Raw genomic sequence first — 7,214 nt, 5'->3', positions numbered from 1 at the left:
GACTAAAGGAATATAAAATATCTCTTTCATAATTGTTTATATTGATCATGTGTTAGAAACAATATTTTGGATATATTAGTCTAAATAATATTATTACTTTTTTTTTTTTTACTTTTTCTTAGAGGCTATTGGAAAAAACTTAAATCCCCTAAGTGGCTGGGGTGGGATGTCGCCTAAGGCTGGCGAGGGGGCCCATGCCTGCGAAGCAATGTCCCAGCGACAGTGCATTTTAGGGAGCACGGCAACAACAGTGCGCCTGCGCACGTGCGCGTCTGTGCTGTCCAGCCGCGGGTGGACCGAATCTCACCCGGTGCCCACGACTAGCCGGCTTTCCTGTTTGCCTTTTTGAACTCTGTTTTCTCTGAGCCTTGAAGAGCCAGGGGCTGTGATGTCACTGTATAAACAGAGGGAAGGGTGGGGGCGAACGCTGCTCTGGGGAGGACCAGGCAGAGGAGGCCCTGGACGGGAGAATGGGGGGTGGGGACGGGAGGCTTTCAAAGGTGGCTTGGTCTGGAGTGCGTGGGAGCAGCGGGAGACTGCGAGGCCGATAAAGAAACATAATGGGACTGCCAGTCACTAAATGGGGGGGGGGGGGTGGAGGAGGGCGGGAATGGGGACGTGGCTGCAAGAGATGGGGGTTTGGAAAAATATGGGACGCCTAGAGCTAATTCCCCTGATTAAAAATGCATTAGTTTGGAGGTGTCAGGGACACGCAGCTGTTTTCAAGGAAAGCCTGGCTCCAAGAGGTCCTCCCTGGCCGGGCCGCCTGGCGGCTCCATCTCGGAGTGGATGTCAGCGAGCCCCCGGCCCGCCGACGCTTGTCCTCTCCCTGACAGGGCCCTGGCCAATGTCCTGCTGCTGAGGGTCGTGGTAATTTACATCCTCTCTGTGTACATTAACTTATCTGCAGCCGCGCTGGCTGCGCTCCTTCAGTCAGCCTGTCTCCTGCGCAGCCTGGGAGACTTCCCCCACCGCCGGGCCGGCCGGGGGCTGCAGGGGGACTGGGCCGCCGAGTTCCTGAGCCCTGCGAAGCACAACAAACGCCTCCCGAGGAGGAGCCCCGCCGCCTGGGCCCGACCCCGGACGCGCAGCGCCGCGCGGCCCCCACCCCCCACCCCCGGCGTGGGAGGCGACGTGGGGACAGCCCGGGCAGGGCAGAGGCGGGCGGCCCGTGGCTGGAAGCGAAACACTTAGTGGCTAATTCATGACTCATGACTCATGTGCAGGCTCCTCTTCAGTGACAGCCGGGACAGTTACTGGTTATTTGTAGTCCCCCGGCTTTCATTTCGCTGTAATTAAGCAGTCATTTGAGGGTCATTTCATACCCGTTATAGGTTCCCCTGTTTTAATAATGTTTTAAGTTCCAGGGGGGCAACAGGGAGTGGAAGGGGAGGTTGGGAAGGAGGCGTGGAGGGCAAGAGGGTAATCGTCTCTGAGAACGTGTGCACTTTCCATAACTCTTTCCCTGACAGGCCCCAGTGTGGAGTTTCCTCGGATGCCGACTCGAACATTCTGTTTCGGAGCGCGCAGGCCAGATCCTCTTCCCTGACACGAACGGTCTGCCCGGAGAAGAGGTCTGGCGGTGTTTGAGTCAGATGCTGGATTTTCTTCTTTCCCCTCTGGCACCACACTAATCATTCTCTTTAATCACTGTAGCTTTTTAATGAGGCCAAGTAGGTATTTATGGAGCCGTCTACTCTCTAAATGCTAATGCTTGATAAGTCATTTATAACTTATCGGTGGGCTTTGCATGGCCAAACCCAGAAGAAAGGAAGTAAGAGTAAAATAGAGTCTGGAGTTTGCTCCGAAAAATGCGGCATATCTTCAGGTCCTGGATGGTACCAACCCCTTGTGGGAAATGTTCAATCCATCAGGCATAAGAATAAGAAACAACCGGTCTGTCCCAATTTTGAGAAAATTCCCTGCCTGATTCTCGCTGTTTTCTCATTCCCACCCCTTTCTCCTCTGGCTGGTTCATGTATCTTTGGATACCATGTGAAACTTCCATTCTAAGGCCAATTCTCCAAAGTTCTGTAAGGAATCCTGGAGCTATCACATTTAGGGTACACGGATGCAAAATGAAAGGACTGAAAAGAAATAAAGGACAGAAACCAGATTTCCTGTCATTGCAAAAGTAGGTGCCACACGCTCCAAATTTCAGTCGATGTTAAAATTAAAGTTAAGGCTGGAGTATGTAGTAGCAGTGGGAGTGTAGTTGACTTCAAATGAGAAGAGGAGAGAACGTGCCCCCCCTCCTGCCCCCAAGGAACGTTAGGAGTGGTGAGGAAGAAAGACAGGACTCCACGGACTTAAAAAAAAAAAAAAACAACGATCATAACATATGAGATTTAATATGCATTAAGGAGAATTTTTTAAAGTTTTCAGCCATAACAAGGAATGAAGTGCTGATGTATACTTCAACACAGATGAACCTTGAAAACATTATGCTAAGTGCTATTTACAAAAGATCCCATGTTATAAGATTCCATTTATATAAAATGTCCAGAATAGGAAAATCTATAGAGACAGGCAAGAGATTAGTGGTAGCCTTGATAGGGGGAGGGAGTGGAGAGAGGGAGGAGTAACTGCCTAAGGGTACAGGTTTCTCTCTGTGGCACTGAAAATGTTCTAGAATGGACTGTGGTGGTGGTTGTACAACTCTGAGTATACTAAAAACCACTGAATCATACACTTCAAATGGGTGAATGGTATCGTATGTGAATTATTATCTCAATAAAGCTGTTACCACAAAAAAGTTTTCAAAAAGTTAGAAATAAGCCCCCAACCAAGTGTTATTTTTAAAAAATTGACTTGCTAAGTATACTGCTACTTTTTCTAAGACAGTGAAGCCAGCAGGTAATGTTCTTCAAAGGGAAGGAGATTTGGCTCTCCGTTGGGCTCTAAGTGCCTAAAACAATGCTGCTTTCTGAAGGTACTCAACAAATATCGGAAGTAAGCAAACTCTCAAGTAATCCAGACTAGCCTGGTTCACCTACCACTTCCTCTCTGCATAATTGATCTAGCTTCTATTTATTTTTTATTTATTTAATTTATTTTCTGTTTACTTATTATTACTATAAAGACAGTTAGAAAAAATAACTAATAAACAAAAAATTTTTTTATCTGTTTGCCAGGCACTGTACATATATTTGTCTCTAAGCTTTATAAAACCCAGCAATGTAAACCCACTTAACCCAGGTCTGTCTTGCTTCCAAAGCTTTAGTCTGCTATAAACACTGCCCCTAAAAATACTAACAAAGGCTGGGAGCACGAACATACATAGATACCAAACCAGCATCACCTATAAAGCAAACCAAAGAACAAATTTGGCTTTTATGCTTATACTGAAAAAAGCATCATGAACACATCACTCAATGATGGGTTTTCTTATTTAAAATTATTCTAATTTTATAAGTATGGGTTATATAGCCTAGAAATATGGAGTACTCACTCCTTATCCAGCCCCGAGTGGAGCAGCAGGAAGAGTTATAGAAGCAGTTAACATGGGAGCTTAGCCTTACGCCTACTATAAAAATCCCTGTCCCTTAAAAAAAAAAAAAAAAAAAGTACTATTGAGTTTATTGCTTGTCTAAATAGTACACAAAAGGTTTAAACATACATAATCTGAAAAGTCCTGGTTTCCTGAGACCTCTTCTTAAAATTGAAACATTTTTGTGGAATGTTAAGGACAAAATCCAGAGCTCTGTGAAGAGCTAATTAAGTGACTGCCGCCCAGCGTGACTGAGCTGGGACATAAGCAAGCATCCATCCAGACTCCGTGTAAGCCACCGTGGTATCTGTGTGGGCTTGAGCTGGCAGCCAAGATGTCCATCAAATAGTTAATATTTCTCATGTCTGCAATCCAAGATTCCAGATCCACATCCCCGCTGAGACTCAGTCTCACCAACTTATTTCAGGCATTTTTGTTGATATATAAAGGTACCACCTGAAAAGACCCCAAATCTTCTAATTAAAATTTCCACATTCCTCTCTTTTATAATAAAAATTTTGATCTAAGGTTTATAATAAAGAGCCCACATTTTATAGTTGGAAAAAGTTGAGTAACCTTGGGAACTATGTACTGAAACCATCCCAAAGGCCCAGAGCTAGTATCAGTAAAAGATCCCAAATAACTGACAAGGTCTCCTCACAGTTATTAGATACATCCCCCATCTAAACTGATGGGAGGTATTCCTTCTACTTAAAACAAAACTATATATACATTATATATACATTTTTAGGTACAGTATGTATACATATATTTTTCTTAGTGAAGTCTGAAAAGGAGATAAATCCCCTTCTCTCCTGCATATGGGAGATTCCAGAAGCAAAGTGCCAACCACTTGGGCTTCAAGGAAGGACTCCAGACTTTGGAATGTGCCTAGGTACCATGGTGTCTGTGGAATGGCCATCCTCCCCCAAGCATATGTGGTTGTCACCCTCTAGTGGATGATCTATGATACTCGTTGGCAGCCTCCTGTGGGGGTGGGGGGGGGCAAGAGCAAATGTCATCCAAGACTGACTTATCTCAAAGAGGTAGATGACAGATAAGCCTGCACCAGAACTCTTAAGTCTTGGACACGTATTTCCCAGGAAAATGGGTGTTTGTGGGCTGTTTATTCAGTCTGCGTTTCCCTGCTTCTTTGAGTCTCCAGCGTGTGTTTCCTACTGGTATTGTGGCATTTTCAAGAACAATACATATTTCCTTAAGGCAGACTTCGACAATTGAGATAGTTCTAGGCAATTGATTCCCAGAGGTTGTTTGCCTCCAGACTGGCCTCGAAAGCTTTCTCTGGCTGCCAGCCTACTGAGTGTGCCTGACTATACTTAGCTGGTTATATAGAATCTGCCAACTGAACACAAGTTCTGTGTTGATCTGCCTAGGGAAGTTGTAAATAAATAAATATCATTGTATAAGGGGCCTAAACAGAACTCTAAAAAATGAAGTCTGGCTTCAGATACATTCATAGTATGAGATTCAAAATATAATAATATGATTTTCCTGTTTCCATTTTATTGGGTAACTGAAGAATTGCATTTCTAAATCTGGATGGGGATTGAATTTCCATATCCCTGACAGTTTCCAGGAGGGAAGGATTATGGGTACAGGAAATACTCTACATTCTCAAAAGCCTACATTGTTGGTGCTTGCGTTTGCTCTGTGAGAACTTACTGAAAGAAACCATTTCTCCGGAAGACAAGTATAATTTCCTGAAGATCTGTTTATCTGTCAGTAGACATGTTGAATGTTTCAAGTCAAGGATGACCTTGGTTCTAAATCTGAGGTTGAATGGGAATCAGAGCATTGTAGAAATGAAATGTCCTTCCCTCATCTTACCCATTTGATAGATGAGGAAACTGAGGTTTGGCCAGGTTAGGCAGTGTTAGCTACTTACAGAGCTGGTACCCAACAAAAGTTTACTCTACAACCCCTAGGCCCTTGTCTCCCCCCCCCCATCACTGTTGTCTCTCAGGTTGAATTGTGTTAGTGATTATGAGGAAATCTGTTTCCTAGCTTTGTTCACAGTATGTGTTCTCTTTGGTTAGAAAGGTTTGTCTATGGTGACAAAACACACCATAACATAAAATATACCATCTTAACCATTATTTATTTATTTATTTACTTGACAGACAGAGATCACAAGTAGGCAGAGAGGCAGGCAGAGACAGAGGGGGAAGCAGGCTCCCCGCTGAGCAGAGAGCCCGATGTGGGGCTCGATCCCAGGACCCTGAGATCATGACCTGAGCTGAAGGTAGAGGCTTAACCCACTGAGCAACCCAGGCACCCCCATCTTAACCATTTCTAAGTGCACAGTTCAGTGGCGTTAAGTACATTCATGCTGTTGCACAATCATCATGACTATCTATCTCCAGAAATTTTTTTTCTTCCCAAAAAGTACTCTGCACCCATTAAACACTAAGTCCCATCCCCTCTTCCTCAATCCCTGGAGACTACCATTCTGTTGCTCATCTCTGTGAATTTGAGTACCTCATAAAAGTGGAATATACCGTATTGGTTCTTTTATTTAGGATCGCTTCTCGGCCTTTTGGCTAAGATCAAGTGTAGTATCTGTTCTTATCAGTTTAATAAATAATCTTTTAAAAAAGATTTTCTTTCTTTATTTTACAGAAAGAGAGTGAGAGCACAAGCAGGGGGAGCAGGAGAGGGAAGGGGAGGAGCAGGCTCTCTGCTGAGCAGGGAGCCCCATGTGGGGCTCGATCCCAGTACCCTGGGATCATGACCTGAGCCCCCCAGGCACCCCTAAAAACCTCTTTTAAGAAGTAAAAGCATGTATGCAAGAGGCTTGAAGCTATATATTTTAAATACACTATGGAGTATTATGCCTCCATCAGAAAGGATGAATACCCAACTTTTTTAGCAACATGGACAGGACTGGAGGAGATTATGCTGAGTGAAATAAGTCAAGCAGAGAGAGTCAATTATCATATGGTTTCCCTTATTTGTGGAGCATAACAAATAGCATGGTGGGCATGGGGAATTAGGAGTAGGGAGTTTGGGGAAATTGGAAGGGGAGGTGAACCATGAGAGACTATGGATTCTGAAAAACAGTCTGAGGGGTTTGAAGTGGCAGGGGGGTGGGAGGTTGGGGGAACCAGGTGGTGGGTATTACACAGGGCACGGATTGCATGGAGCACTGGGTGTGGTACTAAAACAATGAATACTGTTATGCGAAAATAAATAAAAAATTAAAAACAAAACAAAACAAAAACAAACAAGAAAAAGACAAAAAACAAACAAACAACAAAAGACTACTGGGATTGTTAGAGTAAAGAAGAATTTAATAATTCAGTGTAGACTTGTTTTCCATGAAAGCTATAGAATTTGGCTTACTTAGCATTATATTCTCTGCCACCACCTCCCATCTCATCCCAGCATCAGCACAGGGTCACGTGTGGTAGGTGCACAATAAATGTGCGCTCAATTTCCAAGTCAGGCAGAGGAAAAATCAAATGTGGTCTGTATTATCATGGTTTTCCTTAATATTTCCATAGATTATCCGGGAGAATGATGCAAAGGTTCTGGCAGAAATCTGGTAGAAAGAATATTCTCCTGGAAGAACAATGTATTTGTTGATGTTCTTAATGTCTAGCAACAGAAACTAACCCTCAGGAGCAAGCCCCAAATGAGTTTATAAAAAGAATATTGTATAACTCAGGGAATGGATGGATGGATAGAGGGTCAGGCTCGGGGC

At 44.0% G+C, this 7,214-nt stretch overlaps 1 pseudogene; it reads left to right on the top strand.

Moving 5' to 3' along the window:
• The first annotated feature begins 6,031 nt into the window (after positions 1-6,031).
• LOC122903677 lies at positions 6,032-6,149 on the top strand (annotated as a pseudogene).
• Positions 6,150-7,214: the final 1,065 nt, after the last annotated feature.

The sequence above is a fragment of the Neovison vison genome, chromosome 3 (assembly GCF_020171115.1).
Source record: "Neovison vison isolate M4711 chromosome 3, ASM_NN_V1, whole genome shotgun sequence".
Taxonomy (NCBI): Eukaryota; Metazoa; Chordata; class Mammalia; order Carnivora; family Mustelidae; genus Neogale; species Neogale vison.
The sequence above is the reverse complement of the archived record's forward strand: the minus strand, read 5'-3'. Positions and strand labels throughout refer to the sequence as shown.